Consider the following 11,003-nt stretch of genomic DNA (forward strand, 5'->3'; position numbering starts at 1 on the left):
TGTGTGCTGTAAAGTCTCTGAGGCCTTGCATGTCTGAACATATTATCTTTGCATTCTCACATTTCAATGAGAGTTTAGCTGGATATAATATTCCAGGTTATTTTCCTTCATCACTTAGAAAACATAACTTGATTGCGTTTTGTCTCCAGTGTTTGTTAGAAACATCGATGTCAATCTAATTCTTATTTTTTTGTGGACTAGCTGCTCCTTCTCTCTAGCTTTTAGAATTTCATTTTTGTCTTGAATGGTCTTACATTTCACTAGAATGTGTCAAAGTTTTAGTTTTTCCATATTTACCCTGTGTGGTGCACCATGAGATCTTTGTATTGGAATCTTTTTTATCTTTAATTTTTGAAAGTTCTGGGGCGCCTGGGTGGCTCAGTCGGTTGAGTGACCGACTCTTGATTTCAGCTCAGGTCGTGATCTCATGGTTTGTGAGCTTGAGCCCTACATCGGGCTCTGTGCTGACAGTGTGGAGCCTGCTTGGGATTCTCTCTCTCTCCCCCTCTCTCTGTTCCTCCCCCACTTGTGATCTGTGCTCTCTCTCTCTCAAAATAAATAGACTTTAAAATTTTTTTTTAAAAAGTTCTTAGGATTTCTGTAAATATTCCCTTTCCTAAATCTATTTCCTCTGTTTCTGGGACACATATCATACATATATTTACATCATATCACCATCATCATCATCATCATCATCATCATCTCTTTAATGTTCTCTCATATTTTCCATCTCCTTCCAGTACCTTCTGAGAAAATTCCTTGAGCTGATCTGGATCATTATTCATTTTTCAGCTATGTAGTCATTCTTGTTTTTAGCCAATCTTTTGGCTTTATTCACCTATCACGTATTTCATACCCACTATTTCCATTTGGTTCTTATAGCTGCTTGTTTGTTATTATTGCTCTCCTATCTTAGTAAGGATCTTTACCGTGCTTCTTTTAAGTTCTTGTTTTGTCTTGTTCCATTCTGGCTTGTCTAGCACGATTCGTCCCAGTTATTGTCTCTTTTGTGGTGACTCTACTCCTCAAATATCTGATGATTTTCACTTGGGAGATTGTTTTGTCCTGGGCTTATAAACAGCTTTTTTAGCTGGTGATGTATATACCAAGGGGAGGGGCCAAGCACCCTAGCATGTGCTTTTAAGAAGTGGGTTGGGAGCCTCAGGAGCATTTCCCAGAGCAAAGTCCCAGGTACCAGAGTCAGATTTTGACCCACACTGTGGGTCCAGTCACATGGGTCATTATTTTCTGCAAACTTGCTCACAGTGGCTTATTTCTGTATATTTGGTGTTTTTTTTTAGTATATATCCCTGCACTTTATAACTTCAGCTATGGGCATTCTTCGAGGCCTAGATTTTTATAAAGTATGTTCCTCTAAAGGGCATTTGAGTTTGCTTCTTCCAAGCTCCTAGGAACATTACCAACCCAGGACCACTTCAAACTAAATGTTAGCTTAGGGATTTCAGGGCCTCAGAGATAGGATGAATTTCAGCCACAAATGCATGTGAATGGTTATTGCTAGTAGTGAGGAACTTTAGAAGAAGGCTCTCCACCCTGCTACCCTACCCTGAGCTGAGATTAAAACAGAAGGGTCTCAGGGCTCCTGGCTGGCCCAGTTACTCTCTGACTTAGGGTTGTGAGTTTGAGTCCCACATTGGATGTAGAGATTATTTAAACAATAAAATCTTAAACACACACACACACACACACACACACATGCAGAAAAGTCTCTTCTTGGTGAAGTCAGGGATATTTTTTTCATTCCCACAAATGAGGCCAATGTTAGGGGTTCCATCATTTTGTAAGACTTTTTGATCTGACTCCCACCATGCTAGTCTGAGGCATTTTTTTCCCTTCTGACTGTCTACAGTAAATTGAAATCCTGACTACAGGCCACCAGGGATCAACAGATAGATATCCTCAGGGCAAATCAGTGCTCATTTTCCTAGTCCTCCTCCTTCCTCACCTCTGGCTACTCTGGCTCCCTTTGCTGTCAGCTCTGTCATGCTCTGAAAAAGTGTTTTTATGTGTTTGTTAAAATTTCACTCAGTGCTTAAGGCGTTTTATATTGAGAGATTTCTCTGCACGCCTAATCTTTCATAATGTCAAAAACAAAAGTCCTGTATGTATTTTGTATAAGCTCATTATCTCTCTATGTAAATATATAATATGCAAACATTAGTATTGAATATGAAATTATAATATATATGCTACATAGTATTTAATTCTATGTGAACTGTACATTCACATAAGCTAATTATCTATGTAAATATATAGTATGCAAACATTAATATTGAATATGAAATTTTAATATATATGCTACTTAGTACTTAATTCTATATGAACTGTACATTCACAGTCCATTTCATAAGTCAGACTCTTGCAGATCACCTACAGCGCATCAGGTGTCCTGATGTAAGAACAGGAGTTCCATAAGGAGGAGGGGTTGACAATGGTGACTTCATTTACTAAAACGGGACTCTTTCTGTGTCAGTTTCACCAGAAACCCCAAAGGCTGAGAACAAAACCATAGGCGCCAATCTGTCCACATTCTAAAGGGAGGAGGAGCCAGATCACCTATGCACCCACCCTAAGAGGTTGTGAAATGGACCCCGGGAAGCACTAGCTCAATACTGGGAAGGATTAGCTCGGCATCCACCGCAGGCTATGGAAGAGAATGTGAGAGGATTTCTTTGGAAGTAGCTGTCTGTATGCTGGACGTTTCCCCTTCTCCCCAAGCAGGGGAGGGTGGCGGGTGCTCCCTCTTTGCTTCATGCCAAATGAGGGGGCGCTTCAAGAGGACCACCTGGGGAGTTTGATACAGCCTGCGGAGTTTCAGGGACAAAGGGACTGGTGTCTGACTTCTTCCTAAAGTCTGAAGACAAACTGTCGGTGGCTAGCTCCTTGAGAAGACAGAAGAGGAGAGAAGACTGCGCTCCAAATGGCTTGCACGCCCCAAGTTCCTGGGTTCCCGAAGGCTTGCTGTGCTTCTTGAGAGAGGCAGGCGGGTTTGGCCATTTCAAGAAGGAGTCCAGCCAAAGGGAACACCTGGAGGGAGGAGATGACATCAGTGGCAGGGAGGCTGCTGGAGACCGAGGGGCAGGGGCAGGCACCCTAAGGAACTAGAGACGGCATGGCCCACAGGGGGACGACAGGTGCGAGATCCCCAGTGATGGACGGAGACTCGAGAACCCGTGAGGAAGTGCCTGTGGGACAAGCAGCCATGGCTTCTCCTACTCCCAGGGGACACTGGCACCAGCTTACAACTCAGCCACTCACGTGAGACTTACCCCCTCTCCTTCCCCTGCGGCCACACGAGAGCAGGCCCGGAACAGCCACGAGTGAGAAGAGGTCCTGTGTGAGAAATCAAAATGACGCTGACCGTGACCCCCCTTCTCCCTCAGATTTCCGGGCCGGGGAAGGGAAGAAGTTTTAAAATTAACTGACATTTGAAGTTTGGATCGATCACTCGATGAGACTTGTTGATAGCCAGAGCAAGAGACTATTTCTGAAATGATGATGATGACAACTCTTCGGCCTGTTTGTTACTTTGCAGAGACTGGAAAAGCTGTAAATTTCATCCAGGCTCACGGGAGACCAAACCGTGACCTCAGGTTTGTCGGGGCATTCACGAGAAAACAAAGTTACTTTCTTTTTACACAAGTCTGGCTTGTTCCAGGAACAGGTTGCCTTTGAAGAGGTGACCAGCCGATCAGGGGGATGGAGACGAGATGTTGGCCAGGTCCTCCAGCCCTCGTGGCTCATTTTCCAGCCGACGGCAGTCTCACCTTGTCAGTGAGGAGTCTTATTGGGTAAAGTCTGGGGTTTTAATGTTTTACAGACTGGACTTTTTTTTTTTTTTTTTTCCAAACCAAAGAAAAACCGCCAATTGTCCTGTTATCTCTTGGAAGAGCTGCGTGAACTGCCGCCGATCTCATGCTGGAAAGGAAGCCTTCAGCCAGGAGGTCCGCAAGCAGCAGGGGTTGAGAAGGATACATCGCGGCTCTCTCTGCCTGCATCTACGGGTCAGCTTGCCTGTTAACAGTCACATTTGCTCCTGAGTATTATAACGTACTGAGCTGATATGCTACAGGATGTCATCAGTTAGGTTAATTGGATGAAAAGTAATACTTTACATGGAAGAAGCTATTACGTAATGCAAAGTAGTCATGAAAATCCCGTACACCACAAAGAGACCGAGTGATTCGCTTGCTGCAAAGTATCTACCAGAGTGGCCAAACCTAAAAATGGCCCTTTTTCGTTTACAGAAGTGTTTCGCAATTGCTCTCCTTTTCTGTGGCGACAGGAGGCTATCAGGAGTGTGCTGCCCGTGAGGTCTGCAGTCTGTTTTTTGACAGCCCGCACTCATTCCCATATCCCTCTGTGTCATGCTCTCTCTGTGTCACAGGGACTGGACTTACGGGAACTACATCTCCCAAACTCCTTTGCCTTCCAGGTTCTGGATGTCATTTCTTTCTGCCAGGGTATTCATGTGAGATTTTTGTAGGTGGGAGGAGAAAGTGGTGTTATTTTTTTCTCTGGCAGCACCTTGCAAAGTGGGTAGGTCCCGGGAGACCTGAAGCTCCGCCCCAGCCTCTAGGTGACCTGTCAGCCGGCGCGTCAGTACTCGGCTCAGCTCTGATGAGCAAAGGGGGCGCCTTGCATTCTTCTGACCTGGGTGACGGCAGCGACCTTCTAGTGACTGCTTAGAACTGCTGAACGTTAGTGGCAACTTCCCCAAACTCCGGCAGTCCTTCCCATAGTGCCGCAAGCATCCCAGTGCCCTGCACTCAGTTCCTGTTTGCTTGAACAGCCTGCAGTGGGTTCTCTCTTGGTGACTGACCCCTGATGGTCACAGCGCCTACCTAGCTGATATTGTGAGAGAAACGAACATGCCTAATGGGTCTCGTTGAGTTAAAAGTAAGTTTTTAAAGTGATGAATGAGGCCCTGACTGCCTCTTTAAAAGAAATTCATGCTATGAAGAGAGAAATTTAAGAATCGATCTTGAGAAATATTTATCACTATGTGATTCTGTGGCCCCAAATAATGTGTTAAACCAACATTTTCAAAATATTGAAACATATTGAATTGCATTGTTTTCAATAAAGGAAACAATAATCTTTCTTTACTGAGAGAAGTTAGGACGTTTTTTACTGTTAATAAATAAAATAAAAATATTTTCCAAATATTGTATATTTCATTTTTTTAAAAGCATCCTTTTAATTCTGTTTTGTGCATAGCTTCAATGTACGTACTACATTCATGCAGTAGTGCATGTGTATGGTTTAAAAGTAAATACAAAGACTTATGGGGGAGGAACAAGATTTTTACCACTATGGATACACCATCAAAAAGTTTAGAGGGGTTGCCTGGCTGGCTCAGTCAGTAGAGCATGCGACTCTTGATCTCACAGTCGTGAGTTCAAGCCCCATGTTGGGTATAGGGTTTACTTACTTACATAAATGAATGAATGAATAAATAAATAAATAAATAATAAAGTACTATCATTAAAAAACTAGAAATCAGTGCTTGGGACACACATCTAAAGTATCACCACTGATGGAAGCCAGCAGCTACACATATATATTCTCTCAGATATACCCTCTTTCATTGGTCCTGGCTCTTTCCCACCAACAATTTCCCCGGATTCCTGTGTGGCTGACTGGCTTGGCTACCCAGCTCCAGTTGCAAAGTTAAGACTGAACGCTCTGGGTCTGTTCCCACAGTTTCACTGGCCACAGAAAACATCCTAGAATCCCTTCCTCCTTCACAGAGCTTGAAGGACCAGAATGGTATCCTCACAATGGTTGGGGAATGGAGGCTGGGTCTCTACTTAAAAGCATGGGCACTAGGGTGCCTGTGTGGCCCAGTTGGTTAAGTGGCTGACTCTTGATTTCACCTCAGGTCCCCATCTTGGGGTCATGAGTTCAAGGCCCATGTTGGGCTCCCTGCTTAGCACGGAGCCGACTTTAAAAAAAGTATGGGCACTGTCCCACCCCAACACGTGCACACACACAAGCTGACTATGCTTACACCATTTGTGTTTCTGCTCAAATGTCACCAAGTCAGTGAAGACATCCATGAACACATTATAAAGCAGCAGGTCCCAACCCCCTGCCCCAGTTTTACTTTTCTCCATAGCACCCATCACCATTTGGTAAGTTTTGCTTTACCGGATTATTGTCTGTCTTCCCCTTTCTAGAACGGAAACTTCACTGAGTATCAAAGCTTTACCTTCTCCGCTTGCTTTTGCTTCCTCAGCATTTGGAAGAGTGACTGACTCGTGGCAGATGCTCACTAAAAATTCAAAGAATGATAAAATACTCGCTTTTCCCAGCAACCCTTGACCAAAACAGGGGGACATGACCCAGGCCATGCTCATCAGAAGTACTCACCCCAGAATGGGACTCTTAGGAAAATACTTCATCCGTTCCGGCACAAGTGAGAGCAGAGAAACCAGCCAAAACCAGTGTCCCGGAGCAGCAGCTTTGGTGCTGGCGCCCAGTCCCTGTCCATGGTCATTGTGTCTGCATTGTGAAGCTGTAGCAATTATGCCTGGTGGTGTTTTCACTGGATCAGATCTGGGGCAGGATAGTGGGTGAGGTTTCTGAGCCTGGTCTCTGGCCTTACTAGGAAATTCTGAAAATTATCCAGCATCTTTTTTCTTTTCGTTTAAAAAAAAAAAATTTTTTTTAACATTTATTTATTTTTGAGACAGAGACAGAGAGAGACACAGCATGAACAGGGGAGGGTCAGAGAGAGGGAGACACAGAATCTGAAACAGGCTCCAGGCTCTGAGCCGTCAGCACAGAGCCCGATGCGGGGCTCGAACTCACGGACCGTGAGATCGTGACCTGAGCCAAAGTTGGGCACTTAACCGACCGAGCCATCCTTTTTTCTTTTTTAGAGGCACCCCTCTTTTTTCTTTTTTAATGTTTATTTATTTCTGAGACAAAGAGAGACAGAGCATGAGAGGGGGAGCAGCAGAGAGAGAGAGAGGGAGACGCAAAATCAGAAGCAGGTTCCGGGCTCTGAGCTGTCAGCACAGAGCCCGACGTGGGGCTCGAACTCGCAAACAGTGAGATCATGACCTGAGCCGAAGTCGGTCGCTCAACCGACTGAGCCACCCAGGCGCCCCACCCAGCATCTTTTTAATAAAAATCCTTTCTCTGCTGTAACTTTAAAAATGATTTAATATGCTTTGGAGTCAGATTGCCTGAGGCCAAATACCGGTTTTCCACAGACCAGTTAATAATGTTGACTAACCCATGGAGCTATTCTGAGATTATTCCCACATTTCTAAGTGGGAAAAATCAGTACTACCTCATAGGATTGTGGCGAAGGTCAAATGGGACATTGCCTGCAAAGTCCTCCGGGACGCAGTTCACACATTCACAACCCTAAGCTATGTAAGGCCAACAGAAGTGTTCTGTTTGGTAATTTATTGTTTTGTTTTTTTTAAAATTTTTTTTCAACATTTATTTATTTTTGGGACAGAGAGAGACAGAGCATGAATGGGGGAGGGGCAGAGAGAGAGGGAGACACAGAATGGGAAACAGGCTCCAGGCTCTGAGCCATCAGCCCAGAGCCGGACGTGGGGCTCGAACTCACGGACCGCGAGATCGTGACCTGGCTGAAGTCGGACGCTGAACCGACTGCGCCACCCAGGCACCCCGGTAATTTATTGTTTTTAACTCGATTGCTAACGTTGAAAAGTCAGGGCACTGCATAAAAATGCTGGATTTACAACTATTGACAAATCAGAAGCTCTGGCAACACTAGGTCCACGTGCGGACTTCACACCAATGAGACTGAGCCCAAAGCGTCCAGCTCCTTTGCGGGAAGTAGCCGCCCACCTGGCCTGATTTATTTTATTTTTTTTTTTAACGTTTATTTATTTTTGAGACAGAGAGAGACAGAGCATGAACAGGGGAGGGGCAGAGAGAGAGGGAGACACAGAATTGGAAGCAGGCTCCAGGCTCTGAGCCATCAGCACAGAGCCCGATGCGGGGCTTGAACTCACAGACGGAGAGATCGTGACCTGAGCTGAAGTCGGACGCTTAACCGACTGAGCCACCCAGGCGCCCCTTGGCCTGATTTATTCTTGTGTTACCTGCCTGGTCTCTGCTGTAGGGTTTCGGGGTTTCTATTCCTGTAACCAGGAATAGAAAGATTTTCTAAAGCTGCAAAACCGAGAAATTTGGCTAAATCGTCTCTACAAACTTTTCCAGACTGATTCGGTGTTTTGTTGCTGCGCAGTAATTCCAAAACTTAGTGGAATTATTCCCACACAACAGCCATCTTATCATCTTCAATGATTCTTCGGGTTAACTGGGTTTAGCAGGGCAAATCTCTGCTTCAGCTGACACCGGCAGAAACTGTGGACATCTGGACATCCGAGATGGTTTATTCACATAGTCGGCAATCGGTGCTATCAGACGAGAGCTCACCTCGGTCTATCCCAGTAGCCCTCCTTGTGCCATGGGGTTTTCATAGCATGGTAGCTAGACAAGAAGCAGGAAGTGAAAGTTGCCGGTTTTAAGACCTGGTGTTCTACAGAAGTTCCAGAATGTCACTTCTGCTACATTCTATTGGTCAAAGGTAGTCACAAAGCCAGCTCAGATTCAAGAGAGGGAAGGGTACGTGGGACAGGAAATAAGCTTCACCTCTTGATGTAGGGAGCAACATATGTATAAAAAGAGAAGACTGCTGGAGGGCCATCTTTGGAGACTAATGGCTACATATACATACACATAAACATTTCATGAGTATTCACCCTTTCCTAGTGTAAGAATGGCCTAGAGAAGAAGAGTCTCTTGGCCATGCAGTAAAAAGGAATTCACAATTAGTTATTGCCCGTATCACAACATATCAAGTTATTGAAGACCTACTTCCAAAACATTCTCCCAATTCCTCAGAGCTGGTTTAAATTCGCTACATTTTAGAAAGCTGGTTAAACAAATTTATATTGGTAAATAACAAAAATTCAGCCGAGTGAATTTGAAAGATCTAATCAACTTAGGAATCAGGCAGCATCCCCTCTAGCAAGTATAGGGGAGTTCCAAAGGGCTACAGAAAAGGAAAGGTTTTTAAAGGTAGAGAGTTGAAAAAAGGAAATTATTAGCTAAGAATCCATTGTTTTAGGCAAGGTTGCCCTCCTAAGGGGAACGGATGGGGTCTATCAGTAAATGTCTCAATGCTGACCAGGAAATTTCTGCATTGACTGGTTATAGGTTCCATTGGGGGGGGGGGGGGCTAGGTCTTAATTCTTGGTTTAGTGACTTTCGGGCTTAACTAAACGACACCATTTTTGGCCTGTGGTTTTTCTCTTTAACAATGTTCAGAGAAGAATAACTGATAGCATTCTCCCCAGCCCCTACTGCAGATGAGATGTGCCTTTTATTTTTATTTATTTATTTAAATGAAATTTATTGTCAAATTGGTTTCCATACAACACCCAGTGCTCATCCCAAAAAATGCCCTCTTCAATACCCATCACCCACCCTCCCCTCTCTCCCATCCCCCATCAGATGTGCCTTTTAAAATAAGATACTTGTGAATTATAAGTTGATAAATATTTTATGAATGCCACAGGGAGAAATTAATTCACTCATATGAAGTCATTCTAGTCTGGTTTCCTCTAAGGTCGATTCTGGAGGTGTCAGGATTCCAGCCAGAGTATGAACCTTAAAGTTACCTTAAAGTTGGCCACTGTTCTCCAGACAGGGACCTAGGAGGAGGAACCTATTAAGAGAGGGAAGTAGGAGTCTGCGCGGTTGCATCCTGATTCACGGGAAAGATAATGAAACGGAGACATAGGTAATCCACACGTAAAAGGAAAGATTAACATGTCATCTAGAGAATCTAGAGGAATGCACAGGTGAAATAAATCATTTTCGCTTTACCACACTGACCACAAAGGCCTAAAGCAGTGTCTGACCTAGACTTCTCAAGGAAACTGGAAGCCCGAAAGGTAAATATTAATACAAATGGCTAAACTTCAGGCGGAGAAAATAAGACAAAGGGAGGCGAGGAAGACAGAGAAGTTGAGATACCTGGCGCAGAAAGAGTGTGAGGAAACGACTAGTGAGAGATGACGGTTACGATACAGGCAAGTAAGTCTCCGGGGCAATGGAGAGCCACTGCGAGATTTTAAACGAGGAATTAAGGTCGCTGATAACTCAAGAAACCCAAGTTATACAATTAGACACAGAATCCGAAAAAGAACTACTAATTATTTCTAATTAACTAATTCCTAGCGAATTAAATAATAAATTCCCGCTGTCCTACGTTCATCTCTGACGGGGCAATTCAGAAGGTAAGCTACACATTCACAACTCGCCAATGCCTCTGCGGAAACGGCCTCACCCCTACAACCGGAAACAGAAAGTGACCGCTGCGGACGCCACCTAACGGCGTGTTGGAGCCAAGCTAAGTGGGAAAGCCGCACCACCGGAAGGGGCCGGCTGTTTCCGGTAAAAATCCGACCCAGCCGCAACTCAGAGGGCGAGTCTCCGAGATTCGGCCAATGTGCCCCGAGCGCTCGGCTCCGCGACATCGTATGCCCGCTTTTGCGCAGGCGCGGGGTTACCGGGCAAGCAAACGCGTACGCAAAACCGTGCGCGCGCCCGTCCTCCGTCCGGCGCATCGGTGCTGATTCGAGGGTAAAGCCTTTGGAGCTGGAACGCGGACTCTTGTTCTCTGAACTACAACTCCCAGCATGCCTCACCCCTCATAGTGGTACTAGGTGTGGTTTCTCAGGATAGGTTAAAAGGAGACCTAAGTGACGATGACGTACCAAAGAGGAAAAAAAAATTGAATACGTTGTTGGAGCGTCTCGCTCACAGAAGCCCCAGTGGCCTAATGGATAAGGCATTGGCCTCCTAAGCCAGGGATTGTGGGTTCGAGTCCCATCTGGGGTGGTGAGACTTTTGTCGTGTGAAAGGATTTTTGCTACTCTTAAAGAACTATACCGAAATATGCTAACTTAACTTTACCTTTT

At 44.9% G+C, this 11,003-nt stretch overlaps 1 non-coding gene across 1 annotated transcript; it reads left to right on the forward strand.

Annotated features, from left to right (window-relative positions):
- The first annotated feature begins 10,850 nt into the window (after window positions 1–10,850).
- Window positions 10,851–10,923, forward strand: TRNAR-CCU (transfer RNA arginine (anticodon CCU)). Its single transcript has one exon. It is a non-coding gene; the product is annotated as a tRNA-Arg (tRNA).
- The last annotated feature ends 80 nt before the right edge of the window (window positions 10,924–11,003 follow it).

Source organism: Prionailurus viverrinus, chromosome A2, assembly GCF_022837055.1.
Source record: "Prionailurus viverrinus isolate Anna chromosome A2, UM_Priviv_1.0, whole genome shotgun sequence".
NCBI lineage: Eukaryota > Metazoa > Chordata > Mammalia > Carnivora > Felidae > Prionailurus > Prionailurus viverrinus.